Genomic DNA, 18,694 nt, shown 5'->3' with positions numbered 1-18,694 from the left:
TCTGTAGTCCAGGTCGTTGTTGTCTCTGATGAGCCCCACCACCGTTGTGTCGTCTGCTGACTTCACGATGTGATTGGTGGTGAACCTGAGGACGCAGTCGTGTGTCATCAGGGTGCACAGCAGGGGGCTCAGGACGCAGCCCTGAAGGGAGCCTGTGCTGAGGGTGATGACATCAGAGGTGTTCTGTCCGACCCGGACTGACTGAGGTCTGTTGGTGAGGAAGTCTAGCAGCCAGTTGCGAAGGGGGGTGTTGAAGCCCAGGTGTTCCAATTTTCCTACCAGATGCTGTGGGATGATGGTGTTAAACGCTGAGCTGAAGTCCAGGAACAGCCTCCGCACATGGGTGTTCTTCTCCTCCAGGTGAGCCAGGCTCAGGTGAAGAACGGAGGAGATGGCGTCCTGAGTGGAGCGGTTTTGCCGGTCGGCAAACTGGAACGGGTCAAATAATAGGGGGAGTCTGGAAACGATGTGACCTTTAAGCAGCCTTTCGAAGCACTTCATCATAACCGGAGTCAGTGCAACAGGCCGGTAATCATTAAATGAGGTGATTTGAGGTTTCTTCGGCACCGGAATGATGGAGGCAGTCTTAAAGCACGCCGGCACTGTGGCTTGGCCCAGCGAGGTGTTAAAAATGTCTGTGATGACCCCAGCCAGATGACTTGCACATTCCCTGAACTCACGCCCAGGAATGTTGTCGGGGCCAGGGGCCTTACAGGGGTTGACTCTCCTCAGGGTCTTCAACACATCGGCGGAGTCAAGGCAGAGTACCTCCTCTTCCTGATGGGGGACAGTTTTAACTGCTGGAGTGCCGTTTAGTGCCTCGAACCTCCCAAAGAAGTTATTTAGACCATTTAGAAAGTCAGCATCAACTACACCCACCGGGGGGGGGGGGAGGGTGAGTTGTAGTCTGTAATCGCCCGTATGCCTTGCCACATACTCCTGATGTTTTTGACGTCGTGGAAACGATCCTGAAATTTTCGACTGCGGTCTCGCTTCGCTATCCTGATGGCACGGTTCAAGTTGGCTCTCGCTGTCCTCAGTGTCTCCTTGTCGCCAGACTTGAAGGCAGAGTTCCGCGCTCGTAGCGTTTGACGTACCTCCTCAGTCATCCAGGGTCGTTGGTTGCCCCGGGTGATGATATTCTTAGTGGTGCTGACGTCCTCGGTGCATTTGTTGATGTAGGCTGACACAGTCATGGCACACGCATGTCTAATCTACATCGGGAAAACTGGGAGGGAGGGAGGCAGGCAGGGAGGCAGGCAGGGAGGCAGGCAGGGAGGCAGGCAGTGTCTGTCTGTTGAGGTTTTCACCTTGTTCTTCTCCTGCTGAAGTTCTAACTGGACGTCCATCAGTTTGGTTCTCAGCTCGTCATTGGCGGCCTGAAGGGCGTCCGTTCGCTCCGCCTTGGCCCGCCCTGCCGGAGCTCGTTTGGACATCTCTTACTCGAGTCTCGCCCGGTCGTCAGTCAGAGATCACAACATTTGTACCTGGAGAGCACAAACGCAGCGCTGTTTTCCACTGGCTTCGAACTCAACTTCAATCGGTACCGTAACTTACAACATCATAAACATAGAACTAGCTTGACTTAGTCATTGAATAAATGCATTTGGTTCTTCAAAACTGCATCACGCAACATAGCGTGACCGAGACGGCCGTTATCCACCTGCGTGAAGTTATTTGGTGAAATGAATGAGATGTTTAAGACACCATCGTTCTGTCTCTATGTAGATGAAGGTAAATAATCGATTGCTGAAGGTCCAAAGGTGTTGTGATAAACAAATAAACATATTAGTGATTAGTGACATATTTGTGATAAACATATTAGGCAGGATAATCACATATGTTAACGTGACTGCCCACACTGTATTTATTTATGGTTATTTGTTAAATCGAGTACTGTTAGACATGAAATAGGAAGTGTTTAACATAAATGGAAGACGAAAGGGGTACTCACCATTGTAGCTCCTGCTGGTCAATGATACGAGCCTCTTCTTGCAGTGGAAAACATACAGCCAACAAACACCGTGGAACCTAAAGGAATGAAATTAAACATTAACATTTAGCCTCAACCAACATTCACAGATACAACGCAACGCAAACTACACAAACGTAAATCTTTTTAAACACAATGAGTTGTACTTACCGTGTACGCTCTAGACGGTCCACTTGCAAGCGGAAAATAAAGATATTTCTGTTGATAATCGTCGTGTTTGTATCCGGTGTCTCGCTCAAGGCCATTGCGCCCACAGATTTGAATTTTGGCGAGAGTTCAGCCTATTGACGTCATTTCCGCGGTGTAATACCCGCATATCTGAAACGGCAAAGTTAAGAGTAGAGTTAAATAAAGTTTTTAGTCAACGCAATAATTTACAACCGTTGACCAGTCGAAATAATCGTCGAAATTTGGCGTCTGTGGCTGGAAGCAGACGCCGAGTTCGACATTCCTCCCAAACGCCACACTCCCTCGCTTTTCAGGGCTAAAAAAAAACAGTTGTAATTACCTTGTACGCTCTAGACGGTCAAGTTGCAAGCTGAAAACAAAAATATTTGCCTTGTTAGTCATCGTGTTACTAACAGCTGTGTCTTGTTTGCCAGAACTGCCGCTTTCCTACTTCCTGTTGCAAGCCACGCCCACGGATTATAATTTTGCCGTGAGTTCCGCCTATTGACGTCATGTCCGCGTCACATGACTGCGACGTAATATTATCTAAAACTGTTTGTGCGGTATTGTGTTGTTCTGTGCGGTATTGTGTTATTCTGTGCGGCGTCGTGTTGTTCTGTGCGGCGTCGTGTTGTTCAGTGCGACGTCGTGTTGTTCAGTGCGGCATGGTGTTGTTCAGTGCGGCATGGTGTTGTTCAGTGCGGCATGGTGTTGTTCAGTGCGGCATAATGTTGTTCAGTGCGGCATAATGTTGTTCAGTGCGGCATGGTGTTGTTCAGTGCGGCATGGTGTTGTTCAGTGCGGCATGGTGTTGTTCAGTGCGGCATAATGTTGTTCAGTGCGCCATAATGTTGTTCAGTGCGGCATGGTGTTGTTCAGTGCGGGATGGTGTTGTTCAGTGCAGGATGGTGTTGTTCAGTGCGGCATGGTGTTGTTCAATGCGGCATGGTGTTGTTCAGTGCGGGATGGTGTTGTTCAGTGCGGCATGGTGTTGTTCAATGCGGCATGGTGTTGTTCAGTGCGGGATGGTGTTGTTCAGTGCAGGATGGTGTTGTTCAGTGCGGCATGGTGTTGTTCAGTGCGGAATGGTGTTGTTCAGTGCGGCATGGTGTTGTTCAGTGCGGCATGTGGTTGTTCAGTGCAGGATGGTGTTGTTCAATGCGGGATCGTGTTGTTCAGTGCGGCATGGTGTTGTTCAGTGCGGCATGGTGTTGTTCAGTGCGGCATAATGTTGTTCAGTGCGGCATGGTGTTGTTCAGTGCGGCATGGTGTTGTTCAGTGCGGCATGGTGTTGTTCAGTGCGGCATAATGTTGTCCAGTGCGCCATAATGTTGTTCAGTGCGGCATGGTGTTGTGGTGTTGTTTAGTGCGGGATGGTGTTGTTTAGTGCAGGATGGTGTTGTTCAGTGCGGCATGGTGTTGTTCAATGCGGCATGGTGTTGTTCAGTGCGGGATGGTGTTGTTCAGTGCGGCATGGTGTTGTTCAGTGCGGCATAATGTTGTTCAGTGCGGCATGGTGTTGTTCAGTGCGGCATGGTGTTGTTCAGTGCGGCATGGTGTTGTTCAGTGCGGCATGGTGTTGTTCAGTGCGGAATGGTGTTGTTCAGTGCGGCATGGTGTTGTTCAGTGCGGGATGGTGTTGTTCAATGCGGGATCGTGTTGTTCAGTGCGGGGTGGTGTTGTTCAGTGCAGGATGGTGTTGTTCAGTGCAGGATGGTGTTGTTCAGTGCGGCATGGTGTTGTTCAATGCAGGATCGTGTTGTTCAGTGCAGCATAATGTTGTTCAGTGCAGCATGGTGTTGTTCAGTGCGGCATGGTGTTGTTCAATGCGGCATGGTGTTGTTCAGTGCGGGATGGTGTTGTTCAGTGCGGCATGGTGTTTTTCAGTGCGGCATAATGTTGTTCAGTGCGGCATGGTGTTGTTCAGTGCGGCATGGTGTTGTTCAGTGCAGGATGGTGTTGTTCAGTGCGGCATGGTGTTGTTCAATGCAGGATCGTGTTGTTCAGTGCAGCATAATGTTGTTCAGTGCAGCATGGTGTTGTTCAGTGCGGCATGGTGTTGTTCAATGCGGCATGGTGTTGTTCACTGCGGGATGGTGTTGTTCAATGCGGGATCGTGTTGTTCAGTGCGGCATAATGTTGTTCAGTGCAGCATGGTGTTGTTCAGTGCGGCATGGTGTTGTTCAGTGCGACATAATGTTGTTTAGTGCGGCATAATGTTGTTCAGTGCGGCATAATGTTGTTCAGTGCGGCATGGTGTTGTTCAGTGCGGCATGGTGTTGTTCAGTGCGGCATGGTGTTGTTCAGTGCAGGATGGTGTTGTTCAGTGCGGCATGGTGTTGTTTAATGCGGCATGGTGTTGTTCAGTGCGGGATGGTGTTGTTCAGTGCGGCATGGTGTCGTTCAGTGCGGCATGGTGTTGTTCAGTGCGGAATGGTGTTGTTCAGTGCGGCATGGTGTTGTTCAGTGCGGCATGGTGTTGTTCAGTGCAGGATGGTGTTGTTCAATGCGGGATCGTGTTGTTCAGTGCGGCATGGTGTTGTTCAGTGCGGCATGGTGTTGTTCAGTGCGGCATAATGTTGTTCAGTGCGGCATGGTGTTGTTCAGTGCGGCATGGTGTTGTTCAGTGCGGCATGGTGTTGTTCAGTGCGGCATGGTGTTGTTCAGTGCGGCATAATGTTGTCCAGTGCGCCATAATGTTGTTCAGTGCGGCATGGTGTTGTTTAGTGCGGGATGGTGTTGTTCAGTGCAGGATGGTGTTGTTCAGTGCGGCATGGTGTTGTTCAATGCGGCATGGTGTTGTTCAGTGCGGGATGGTGTTGTTCAGTGCGGCATGGTGTTGTTCAGTGCGGCATAATGTTGTTCAGTGCGGCATGGTGTTGTTCAGTGCGGCATGGTGTTGTTCAGTGCGGCATGGTGTTGTTCAGTGTCGCATGGTGTTGTTCAGTGCGGAATGGTGTTGTTCAGTGCGGCATGGTGTTGTTCAGTGCGGGATGGTGTTCAATGCGGGATCGTGTTGTTCAGTGCGGGGTGGTGTTGTTCAGTGCAGGATGGTGTTGTTCAGTGCAGGATGGTGTTGTTCAGTGCGGCATGGTGTTGTTCAATGCAGGATCGTGTTGTTCAGTGCAGCATAATGTTGTTCAGTGCAGCATGGTGTTGTTCAGTGCGGCATGGTGTTGTTCAATGCGGCATGGTGTTGTTCAGTGCGGGATGGTGTTGTTCAGTGCGGCATGGTGTTTTTCAGTGCGGCATAATGTTGTTCAGTGCGGCATGGTGTTGTTCAGTGCGGCATGGTGTTGTTCAGTGCGACATAATGTTGTTCAGTGCGGCATAATGTTGTTCAGTGCGGCATGGTGTTGTTCAGTGCGGCATGGTGTTGTTCAGTGCGGCATGGTGTTGTTCAGTGCGGCATGGTGTTGTTCAGTGCAGGATGGTGTTGTTCAGTGCAGGATGGTGTTGTTCAATGCGGCATGGTGTTGTTCAATGCGGGATGGTGTTGTTCAGTGCAGGATGGTGTTGTTCAGTGCGGCATGGTGTTGTTCAGTGCGGAATGGTGTTGTTCAGTGCGGCATGGTGTTGTTCAGTGCGGCATGGTGTTGTTCAGTGCAGGATGGTGTTGTTCAATGCGGGATGGTGTTGTTCAGTGCGGGATGGTGTTGTTCAGTGCAGGATGGTGTTGTTCAGTGCGGCATGGTGTTGTTCAATGCGGCATGGTGTTGTTCAGTGCAGGATGGTGTTGTTCAGTGCGGCATGGTGTTGTTCAATGCGGCATGGTGTTGTTCAATGCGGCATGGTGTTGTTCAGTGCGGCATGGTGTTGTTCAGTGCGGCATGGTGTTGTTCAGTGCAGCGTAATGTTGTTCAGTGCGGCATGGTGTTGTTCAGTGCGGAATGGTGTTGTTCAGTGCGGCATGGTGTTGTTCAGTGCAGGATGGTGTTGTTCAGTGCGGCATGGTGTTGCTCAGTGCGGCATGGTGTTGTTCAGTGCGGGATGGTGTTGTTCATTGCGGCATGGTGTTGTTCAGTGCGGCATGGTGTTGTTCAGTGCGGCATGGTGTTCTTCAGTGCGGCATAATGTTGTTCAGTGCGCCATAATGTTGTTCAGTGCGGCATGGTGTTGTTCAGTGCGGGATGGTGTTGTTCAGTGCAGGATGGTGTTGTTCAGTGCGGCATGGTGTTGTTCAGTGCGGCATAATGTTGTTCAGTGCGGCATAATGTTGTTCAGTGCGGCATAATGTTGTTCAGTGCGGCATAATGTTGTTCAGTGCGGGATGGTGTTGTTCATTGCGGCATGGTGTTGTTCAGTGCGGCATGGTGTTGTTCAGTGCGGGATGGTGTTGTTCAGTGCAGGATGGTGTTGTTCAGTGCGGCATGGTGTTGTTCAGTGCGGCATGGTGTTGTTCATTTCGGCATAATGTTGTTCAGTGCGGCATAATGTTGTTTAGTGCGGCATGGTGTTGTTCAGTGCGGGATGGTGTTGTTCAGTGCGTTATAATGTTGTTCAGTGCGGCATGGTGTTGTTCAGTGCGGCATGGTGTTGTTCAGTGCGGCATGGTGTTGTTCAGTGCGGCATAATGTTGTTCAGTGCGGCATAATGTTGTTCAGTGCGGCATGGTGTTGTTCAGTGCGGGATGGTGTTGTTCAGTGCGGGATGGTGTTGTTCAGTGCGGCATGGTGTTCAATGCGGAATGGTGTTGTTCAGTGCAGGATGGTGTTGTTCAGTGCGGCATGGTGTTGTTCAGTGCGGCATAATGTTGTTCAGTGCGGCATGGTGTTGTTCAGTGCGGCATGGTGTTGTTCAGTGCGGCATGGTGTTGTTCAGTGCGGCATAATGTTGTTCAGTGCGGCATGGTGTTGTTCAGTGCGGCATGGTGTTGTTCAGTGCGGCATAATGTTGTTCAGTGCGGCATGGTGTTGTTCAGTGCGGGATGGTGTTGTTCAGTGCAGGATGGTGTTGTTCAGTGCGGCATGGTGTTCAGTGCGGGATGGTGTCTTTCAGTGCGGCATGGTGTCGTTCAGTGCGGCATGGTGTCTTTCAGTGCGGCATGGTGTCGTTCAGTGAGGCATGGTGTTGTTCAGTGCGGCATGGTGTTGTTTAGTGCGGCATGGTGTTGTTCAGTGCGGGATGGTGTTGTTCAGTGTGGCATGGTGTTCAGTGCGGCATGGTGTTGTTCAGTGCGGTATCGTGTTGTTCAGTGCGGTATCGTGTTTCTCAGTGCGGTATCGTGTTGTTCAGTGCAGTATCGTTGTGTTGTTCGTATTGTGTTTAACACTTAGCCTCTAACACTTAGCCTCTAACACTTAGCCTCTAGCATCTAGAAGGTAAATAAATAGGAAGGAAGGACTCACCGGTGACGTCTTCGCCCACGTCCAAGCGTTGTACTTTGTATTTTCATCCTTCTGACAGTGGAAAACATAGCCAACAAACACCGTGGAACCTAAACGAATGAAAGAAAACTATCATTTGGCCACAACCAACATTCACAGATACAACACAATGTGACGTGCGGGGTTGAGGTTAAAGGTTGAGTGAAGGGCCCTCGTTTTAAACTACTTTTTTGAAAAGGATTGGGAACAAGTAAGACGTATTTAATTTATTTAATGGGAAGTAGTAAGAGCTATTGAATTTAATCTATGTATTATATTCTATTGTATTGTATTCTGTTGTATTCTTTTGGATTGTATTCACACTAACCCCACTAAAACTTCAGCCCACAAAAACTCGCCTCTGGCGCCTAGCCTCTGGCACTTAGCCTCTAACACTTAGCCTTTAACACTTAGCCTTTAACACTTAGCCTTTAACACTTAGCCTAGAAGGTGAATAAATAGGGTTAAAGGTTGAGTGAAGGGACCTCGTTTTAAACTACTTTTTTGTAAAGGAGTGGGAACAAGTAAGACGTATTTAATTTATTTAATGGGAAGTAGTAAGACTTATTAAATTTATTTAATCTACTTTTCTTCCCAGGCAAAATTTGATGTGCTGCAATTCCAAATTTCCAAAGTGAATGAAGGAATGAAGTCCTTTAAATTATGATTTTGTATAAATACTAGGCATTAACACAAAATCGACGGCACAAAATGGGCAGACTTTACTTGTTTGAAAAGGACTGGTTACAAGACAGACTTTTTTAATTTATTTAATGGGAAGAAGACTTATTTAGTTTAATTGATCTATTTTTGTTCCCTGGCAAAATTCGATTTGCTGCAATTCCAAATTTCCAAAGTGAATGAAGGAAAGAAGTCGTTTAAATTATGATTTTGTTTAAATACTAGGCATAGACACAAAATCTACGGCACAAAATGGGCAGACTTTACTTGTTTGAAGAGGACTGGTTACAAGACAGACTTTTCTGATTTATTTAATGGGAAGAAGACTTATTTAGTTTATTTAATCTATTTTTGTTCCCTGGCAAAATTGGATTTGCTGAAATTGTATTTTGCCAAATCTTGCCTTGAGACCTGATAGGAAGTATTAAACGCTTAGTTAAATCAATACAAGTTGGTAATAAGAGCGAGTAATGTTGGTTGAACCGATGAATGAAGGTTGAAAGCAATTTAAATTATGATTTTGTATAAATACTAGATATTAACAGAACATCTACTGCGCGAAATGGGCAGAGTTTACTTGTTTGAGAAGGAGTGGCTTATTCAAAACTAAGATTTATTTAATCTGTTTGTTCCCAGGCAAAATTGGATGTGATGCAATTCCAAATTTCACCACATGATGGTGCCCAATTTTGACTTCATAGGACATATTAAACACTTAGCTTGTTATTATGTTCAAGGTAATCAGATTTGTTTATTATTCTAATGGCCTCTTCAAAACTATTCTGGATTACTACTTTGGATCTATTCTACATTACTTGGCAACAACATACTCTGTAACAGATTAGGCAGTATAATCATATCTGTTAACTTGAGAGTGCCCACACTCAATCTACTTATCGTGATGTGTTAAATCAATTACTGTTAGACATTATTTGTCTGATAATCTACCAAATCTTTGAATTGAAGAATTTGTGATTTAATTAATAGCTTGTTCAGGGTAATCAGACTTAAAAGTAGAGTTACATCAAGTTTTCTTGGAACCTAAACGAATGAAAGAAAACTATCATTTGGCCACAACCAACATTCACAGATACAACACAACGTGCGGGGTTGGGGTTAAAGATTGAGTGAAGGGCCCTCGTTTTAAACTACTGTTTTGAAAAGGAGTGGGAACAAGTAAGACGTATTTAATTTATTTAATGGGAAGTAGTAAGACTTATTAAATTTATTTAATCTACTTTTCTTCCCAGGCAAAATTTGATGTGCTGCAATTCCAAATTTCCAAAGTGAATGAAGGAATGAAGTCCTTTAAATTATGATTTTGTATAAATACTAGGCATTAACACAAAATCGACGGCACAAAATGGGCAGACTTTACTTGTTTGAAAAGGACTGGTTACAAGACAGACTTTTTTAATTTATTTAATGGGAAGAAGACTTATTTAGTTTAATTGATCTATTTTTGTTCCCTGCCAAAATTCGATTTGCTGCAATTCCAAATTTCCAAAGTGAATGAAGGAAAGAAGTCGTTTAAATTATGATTTTGTTTAAATACTAGGCATAGACACAAAATCTACGGCACAAAATGGGCAGACTTTACTTGTTTGAAGAGGACTGGTTACAAGACAGACTTTTCTGATTTATTTAATGGGAAGAGGACTTATTTAGTTTATTTAATCTATTTTTGTTCCCTGGCAAAATTGGATTTGCTGAAATTGTATTTTGCCAAATCTCGATTTGAGACCTGATAGGAAGTATTAAACGCTTAGTTAAATCAATACAAGTTGGTAATAAGAGCGAGTAATGTTGGTTGAACCGATGAATGAAGGTTGAAAGCAATTTAAATTATGACTTTGTATAAATACTAGATATTAACAGAACATCTACTGCGCAAAATGGGCAGAGTTTACTTGTTTGAGAAGGAGTGGCTTATTCAAAACTAAGATTTATGTAATCTGTTTGTTCCCAGGCAAAATTGGATGTGATGCAATTCCAAATTTCACCACATGATGGTGCCCAATTTTGACTTCATAGGACATATTAAACACTTAGCTTGTTATTATGTTCAAGGTAATCAGATTTGTTTATCATTCTAATGGCCTCTTCAAAACTATTCTGGATTACTACTTTGGATCTATTCTACATTACTTGGCAACAACATACTCTGTAACAGATTAGGCAGTATAATCACATATGTTAACTTGAGAGTGCCCACACTCAATCTACTTATCGTGATGTGTTAAATCAATTACTGTTAGACATTATTTGTCTGATAATCTACCAAATCTTTGAATTGAAGAATTTGTGATTTAATTAATAGCTTGTTCAGGGTAATCAGACTTGTATATAATTCTAATGGCCTTCTTTTGAAAACTATTCTGAATTACAACTTTGGATCTTATATTACTTTGCAACAATCTACTCCGTGACAGATTAGGCAGTATAATCACATATGTTAACTTCAGTGCCCACACTGTATTTATTTATGGTTATTTGTTAAATCAAGTACTGTTAGACATGAAATAGGAAGTGTTTAACATAAATGTTATGGCTACTCACCATTGTAGCTCGCTCCTGGTCAATGATACGAGCCTCTTCTTGCAGTGGAAAACTTGCAGCCAACAAACACCGTGGAACCTAAAGGAATGAAATTAAACATTAACATTTCGCCTCGACCAATTTTCACACGTACAACGCAACGCGGCTACACTTCTGCTATTACAAACGTAAATCTCCTTAAACACAATGAGTGTTACTTACCGTGTACGCTCTAGACGGTCCAGTTGCAAGCAGAAAATAAAGATATTTCTGTTGATAATCGTCGCTGCTCAGTGGCTCACGGCCATCGCGCCAACAGATTTGAATTTTGGCGGAGGTTCGGGCAATTACGTCATATCCGCGGCATTTGACTGCGACGTAATACCCGCTTATCTGAAACGGCAGTTAAAAGTAGAGTTACATCAAGTTTTCTTGGAACCTAAACGAATGAAAGAAAACTATCATTTGGCCACAACCAACATTCACAGATACAACACAACGTGCGGGGTTGAGGTTAAAGATTGAGTGAAGGGCCCTCGTTTTAAACTACTGTTTTGAAAAGGAGTGGGAACAAGTAAGACGTATTTAATTTATTTAATGGGAAGTAGTAAGACTTATTAAATTTATTTAATCTACTTTTCTTCCCAGGCAAAATTTGATGTGCTGCAATTCCAAATTTCCAAAGTGAATGAAGGAATGAAGTCCTTTAAATTATGATTTTGTATAAATACTAGGCATTAACACAAAATCGACGGCACAAAATGGGCAGACTTTACTTGTTTGAAAAGGACTGGTTACAAGACAGACTTTTTTAATTTATTTAATGGGAAGAAGACTTATTTAGTTTAATTGATCTATTTTTTTTCCCTGCCAAAATTCGATTTGCTGCAATTCCAAATTTCCAAAGTGAATGAAGGAAAGAAGTCGTTTAAATTATGATTTTGTTTAAATACTAGGCATAGACACAAAATCTACGGCACAAAATGGGCAGACTTTACTTGTTTGAAGAGGACTGGTTACAAGACAGACTTTTCTGATTTATTTAATGGGAAGAGGACTTATTTAGTTTATTTAATCTATTTTTGTTCCCTGGCAAAATTGGATTTGCTGAAATTGTATTTTGCCAAATCTCGATTTGAGACCTGATAGGAAGTATTAAACGCTTAGTTAAATCAATACAAGTTGGTAATAAGAGCGAGTAATGTTGGTTGAACCGATGAATGAAGGTTGAAAGCAATTTAAATTATGACTTTGTATAAATACTAGATATTAACAGAACATCTACTGCGCAAAATGGGCAGAGTTTACTTGTTTGAGAAGGAGTGGCTTATTCAAAACTAAGATTTATGTAATCTGTTTGTTCCCAGGCAAAATTGGATGTGATGCAATTCCAAATTTCACCACATGATGGTGCCCAATTTTGACTTCATAGGACATATTAAACACTTAGCTTGTTATTATGTTCAAGGTAATCAGATTTGTTTATCATTCTAATGGCCTCTTCAAAACTATTCTGGATTACTACTTTGGATCTATTCTACATTACTTGGCAACAACATACTCTGTAACAGATTAGGCAGTATAATCACATATGTTAATTTGAGAGTGCCCACACTCAATCTACTTATCGTGATGTGTTAAATCAATTACTGTTAGACATTATTTGTCTGATAATCTACCAAATCTTTGAATTGAAGAATTTGTGATTTAATTAATAGCTTGTTCAGGGTAATCAGACTTGTATATAATTCTAATGGCCTTCTTTTGAAAACTATTCTGAATTACAACTTTGGATCTTATATTACTTTGCAACAATCTACTCGGTGACAGATTAGGCAGTATAATCACATATGTTAACTTCAGTGCCCACACTGTATTTATTTATGGTTATTTGTTAAATCAAGTACTGTTAGACATGAAATAGGAAGTGTTTAACATAAATGTTATGGCTACTCACCATTGTAGCTCGCTCCTGGTCAATGATATGAGCCTCTTCTTGCAGTGGAAAACTTGCAGCCAACAAACACCGTGGAACCTAAAGGAATGAAATTAAACATTAACATTTCGCCCGGACCAACATTCACACGTACAACGCAACGCGGCTACACTTCTGCTATTACAAACGTAAATCTCCTTAAACACAACGAGTGTTACTTACCGTGTACGCTCTAGGCAAAATTGGATGTGATGCAATTCCAAATCTATCTGAAACGGCAGTTAAAAGTAGAGTTACATCAAGTTTTCTTTTTTAATCAACACAATCATTTACAACCGTTGACCAGAAAGAATCGTCGAAATTCGACGTCCCCCACAAACGCCACGCTCACTCGCTTTTCAGGGCAACAAAAGTACTTCTTTTTAAAAACGATGAGTTGTACTTACCGTGTACGCTCTGGACGGTCCAGTTGCAAGCAGAAAATAAAAATATTTCTCTTGTTAGTCGTATGTTACCATCCGCTGTGTCTTTGTCAACATCGCCGCCATTTTCCTACTTCCTGCTGCGAGCCACGCCCACGGATTTAAATTTGGGCGGAAGCTCTTTCCATTGGCGTCGTTTTCGCGTATAGCAAATCCGATTGGTTGGGAAGGGGGCACGGTTATGCAGCCGAGGGGTCCTGTGATCGGTGGGATGTAAAGTAGGCGTCGACGTCACGTCCGCGTCACGTGACCACGACGTGGCAGACGTCAAATAGCAACCGCTGTTTTGTTTAGTAGACTTACAGTTGTTATGCATTGACATAATGGCGCACACACCAAATAGATTTAAATAAATTAAATAATTCTTCTGCCCACTCTCTTTTAAACAAGTTAACTCTCCCCGCGGATTTGAATTCCGGCGAAAGTTACGCCCATCGACGTCACGTATGTCACGTGACCACGACGTGGCAGATGTCATATAGCAACCGCTGTTTTGTTTAGTAGATTTACAGTTGTTATGCATTGGCATAATGGTGTGCACTCAAAATAGATTTAAATAAATTAAATATTTCTTCTGCCTACTCCCTTTTAAACAAGTTAACTCTGCCCACGTCCATTGACGTCTTGTCTGCGTCACGTGACCACGACGTAGCGACGTCATATAGTAACCGCTGTTTTGACCAGTAGACTTAGTTATTATGCGTTGACATAATGGCGCACTGGTTAGCATGGCCACCTCTTAAGCATGATGATGCGGGTTCGACGCCTGATCAATGTTAGCATGGAGTGAGCTGAAGTGCATGGCGCTGAAGATTTGAATCTTTGAAATGCGCTGAGGTCTGACATATCAGGCAGAATGGTTTGCCATCACGTTCAACAAAAAATAGAAACTTTCCCACTCTGATTAAAACGTCCTGTGTTCATCTACGTATTTTCGTTTTGCTGTGCATCTTTTCCCTGCCATTTCGAGAGCCCAATTGACACTCATAGTTTAAAGAAATGTGTTTGCCCATCCTACTTTGTGGAATTTCACCACATGCGCTTTTGACCAAAATACCAAATTGAACTCAAGTGAAGCCAACACGCACAACCCCCCCCCCCCACACACACACACACACACACACACACACAAATGTTGATATGAACATAAAAGAGCCGCATGCGGTTCGGGAGTTGCGGCTTGGCCAAACCTGTACTATACAACTTTATTTGTATAAAATTTTCACAACAGCTGTCACACAAACAAAGCGGGAAAAACCGAAGACGTGCGTGTTCCGCCCACGCTGGATTTATTTGCACCTTTGAAAAGACACCGTATTGCCGCAGATGTGGCAAAGAGTACTTTTGGGCATCTGAGACGGAAGGATGTCCAAAGCATCACGTCACCTGCTCTGGTAGGCATGGTGGTGGGACGTTGAGGTCAACCGCTTTGGGGTTGGCTGACTCTTTGATCGCAGGATGCCACACACTTGAAGACAGAAGCAGAAAAGCAGAGCTAAATGCAAAATGTACTCACCGGTGACTCCAATTTTTTTCCCCCCCGAAGAAACAGCTGGACGGGTGGCCCCGGCTGGCCAGTGGGACTCTTGTTATTCTGACCCTTTTTAGTGCGCGTTTGGGGCAACAACCGTTTTTTGTGGCGCTCTCTTCTGGTTCAAAAGTGCCCTGCATGTGAATTTGCTTTTCCTGCCTTCTGATTGGATGAGCGCCGGTGTGACGCGGTGCCTCTGTCACCGTGGCGGGGGGTATACGTTGGCATCGGAGCGTCTGCCAACGTCTGAGACCGGCTGGCAGTGTATCGGAGGTGTCGAGTGCGGTGCCGCTGGAGCTCACTCACCAGCTGGTGTTAGGGCCACAGAATGAAGGCCAAGGAGAAGAATAGAAAGAGAAACAGAAACTTCTCCTCCAATTGTTTGATTTGTCTCTTCTGAGCTTCGATGAATTCTTTCAGCTCTTTGTTCCTCTAGGACGGACAAATGGAAAGTGGCATTCAAAAGCCAGTAAGCGTGCAAGTAAGTGCCGGGCTGGCTTTGGGCCCTTACCTGTTGCGCGCTGTGCAGCAGATCCATTCTCTCTTGGAGGATGCAAGCGTCGCGCTCCCTCAACTCGCACATCAGGGCTCGCTTCCATTGGTCCACGGCGCTCCTAAGCTCTTCTCTCTGATCCGCCGTCAGCACGTCATTCACGCCAGCGTGGCTGGCTTTTTCGCCGTCCGTGGCGGGGCAGTCCCGCTGCGGTAGCGCCTCGTACAACATGGCCTCCAGCTCCAGGATCCTCTGGGCCGCAATCCTCGTCCATCAGTGGTCCGGCGGGAGATTTGAGGGCGGCTTACCTTATGAGCCTGGTCCATGGAACACTTCCTGAAGTCCAACTCTTCATCCAGGTAGCCCTTCTGCTTGCAGAACATATCCTAGCACAGCTCAAGGTCAGAATTGTTGGGGCACATTGCCGGAGTTCCCCTTGGCTGATGTCGCGTGTCTGTCTACCTTCTCACTTTCAATGTCCAACATCTTCTGTTGAAGTGCTGACTTGGTCACTTTGATGTATTCTAACCACTGAGGAAAGGCTGCTGTCACATAAGCAGAATGCGAGAGCGTGCGTGGACGTGCGCGTTACCTTCTCGGCTAGGGTGAGAAGGGTCCTGGCGTGAATCACGACCACCTGCTCCTCGTTGGTGAGATTCTGCAAGAGCCCAAAGGCACAGCGTCAACAAGCTTCTTTCAGCGCAAAGCCTTCCAAAAGTCACATTTGAGCCGCCGAGTCTCGTGGAGTGCGAACATAAGGAGTTCGACATACACTTACGGCGTTATAGCCCAGGATGTCCAGCTTCTTCATCAGATCACTGATGACGATGTCCGGGGGAAAGGCGCAAGGAGCAATGTAAGGTGTTCTGGGACCTCGGGTTAAGGTTAGGGTTGCGAGGGACGCCTTACGTACGCTCACGCCCTCGGCCTCGCAGTAGATCTGCAAAGGGCTGAGGCCGTCTGGGAAACGGACTTGCAGAAACTTCAAGACGGGGGAGCGCCACTCCCTCTCCTGAAAGGCAGAGGCATGCATCCGTCCGTCCGTCCGTCCGTCCGTCCGTCACATCTCTGGCCTCAACACGCTTGTGCGAGTCTTCCCACCTCCAGCTCCAGGATGCGGAACTCAAGCAGTTCGTTTTGGTCTCGGATATCCTGGATGTGCTCTTTCAGACGCGCTTCTTCCGCCTCCATCCGCCTGACCTGAAAAGACAGTCAGACCTCATCTGCGGGGCTTCCCGACAGGTGTGACGCCAAGCGACTCCGCCCAGCGCCTTTCTTTCCGTCACCTTTTCGGCCAACTGCTGATTGCTCTGACGCAGCAGCTGCTTCTCCTCCACCCACTTGACATTCTAGAAGAGACAAACGCGTGGACAGCTTTGGAATGTTGTGTCATTTTCATCCACAAATTCTTTGGTTGACTGGAAAATGACATTTGCTTTTCTCCGCATTTTCCCAGCCACGTTCGGGGGGGGGGGGGGGGGGGTTGGTCCAGTAATGCCAGACGGATGAGTGACTGAAGAATGTAGCTATTTTGTCTGAGAAAAAGGTGTGCTCATTGATGAGCTTACCTGTCCTTGTTGCTTCAGCGCTGACTCCAGATCTGCTACTCTGCTTTGATAGTGACCCATTTCTACCATCAGCTTTTCTCTGGTCTGAAAGGAGGAGGAGGGAGGCTCCTCCTCCTCCTTTCAGACCAGAGAACACCCGAGGCTGGGTGAGAACGGGGAGGCTGCGACCCGGCCGGGGGTTGCGGGAAGGGGCGCCACCTTGATCTCCTTCTCGGCGTCGTAGTCCCCTTTCGCTGGTCTGGGCTAGCAGAGCGTAGGCTCGTTGCAGCGCTTGATATTCTTGCGTCAGCTGGCGGTAGCGAAGCTCCGCCTCTTCATGCACACACCAATGCAACACAGCACTAGTACCAGAATCAGTCAGACCGGCGACAAAGCACCCGCGACGCAAAGACGAGTCCGATTCCAGGCTGAAGAGGAATGTTTGGTGCCAATACGCTGGCAGAAATGGCGGGCTACCTCTTCGGGTTCCGTGTCGGGGGTTCTGTCGGTGTGAAAAGACAAGGACGATCCGTCCGAGTCCACCAACACGTCTTCGTCGTAGCCGTAAAATGTTTCGATGACCTGCGGGCGCGGAAGCAAACATCTCTCTGAACAAACTGAAGCGACACCTCACGATGAATCGACGAGAGGAACGATAGCGAGAAAAAGGCCATTTCATCTTGCGCAACACCAAGCAGCCGCAAACAAACAGACTCACCTTGCAGGACCTCACGCTTTGTTCCTCCTCAGAGATTCTCGACGTCGGTATCGTAGCATCAAATCTCTCTCCTGTCGACACAAATAATCCGCCTTTGAGATTCTTTGGATGCAAAGGGAACGAACGGCTCCGGCGCAGAAACAAACGCGACTCACAATGACATTTCTGACATGAGCTCCTGTCTCCAGAGCCTGAAAAACACGTCACCGGCGATGATTGGAGGGACGCTCGTCTTTTCCAAAAGTGACAACTACAGGGTGTGTCAGGGTTTTCCAGATTATCTTTATCGTATCATTGTGTTGCTTTGACTTTGACTGCGACCTGTAATAAATAATATTATTTATCCCTTATTTATCCCTATCGCTTATCCCTTCCTACACAAAGTCGTAAAACACCCCTTGCTATGTTTTGACTAGAGGTCAAGGGCTTCCTCTATTCAATCCACTCTTACACCCACCCTGTTTCTCTTAATTAAAATGCTCGTGCAGGAGCCGAGAGTCAGACTTCATTCGTACAACGGATGGACTCTCCACCTGCAGGTGTCCAAAAGAACTTACTTGTCTCCCGTGTGGTTCTTGCAAAATAAGTTGGAGCGAGCGCAACTCTAACAGGGTGCATTTTGCCACTAGCTGCCTACGGACAATGACGTCGCGCTCGCGGCTCATGGTTGACGGGCTGAGCAGCCGGGCAAGTCCGTCGTTTTCAGCGCACAGCGAGTGGCAAAGGCGCTGACAAAACGGGAGCTTTGAGCTGCTGAAAACGGCAAAACAAGTCTAAAGCGTGTTCAAACGCGTGCGCACAATGCTCCTGCTTGAAAGGTCGGAATTTAAGGGGCCAATTTTTTGGATGGCGGCCGCCGGCCAAGCTTTGGACGGAAAAGGTTTCCTGGCGACAGCGAGCGAGCGCGGCGCTGCCGTACGTGCACCGAGTCGCCTGCCTGAAGACCTTGGACAAGTCGTCGATGATGTGCCGCTGCTCCACAACTTGAAGGAACTCCATTTCACCGTCCTGCTGGCCGCAACCGCGGTCCAGGTCATTGAGCGAACTAGGCCTTCTCTGTGGAACACAAATGCAGTGGACTCTGTTGGCACGCCGCCGTTGTCCGCGTCGACTTACCAAGCTTGCCATCTCCTCGTTCTCCTGGGTGACAAAGCGCACTTTGTTTTCAAGGCGACACAGCACCAGCGAGAGTTCTTCATTCTTCCTGCTCAGGCGTTTGTTTTTGTACAGGAGTGGCAGAA

General features: G+C 46.0%; 1 long non-coding RNA gene across 1 annotated transcript; it reads right to left on the bottom strand.

Annotated features, from left to right (window-relative positions):
• Positions 1-16,952: 16,952 nt before the first annotated feature.
• On the bottom strand, positions 16,953-17,747 carry LOC148377807 (uncharacterized). The gene is made up of 4 exons (XR_015856413.1): positions 17,609-17,747; positions 17,454-17,524; positions 17,213-17,317; positions 16,953-17,068 (listed from the first exon to the last, which is right to left on the bottom strand). It is a non-coding gene; the product is annotated as an uncharacterized LOC148377807 (long non-coding RNA).
• Between the last annotated feature and the right edge of the window lie 947 nt (positions 17,748-18,694).

This window comes from Syngnathus floridae, unplaced genomic scaffold (assembly GCF_059516105.1).
Source record: "Syngnathus floridae isolate MCC-2025c unplaced genomic scaffold, RoL_Sflo_1.0 HiC_scaffold_86, whole genome shotgun sequence".
In the NCBI taxonomy this organism is placed as follows: domain Eukaryota; kingdom Metazoa; phylum Chordata; class Actinopteri; order Syngnathiformes; family Syngnathidae; genus Syngnathus; species Syngnathus floridae.
The sequence above is the reverse complement of the archived record's forward strand: the minus strand, read 5'-3'. Positions and strand labels throughout refer to the sequence as shown.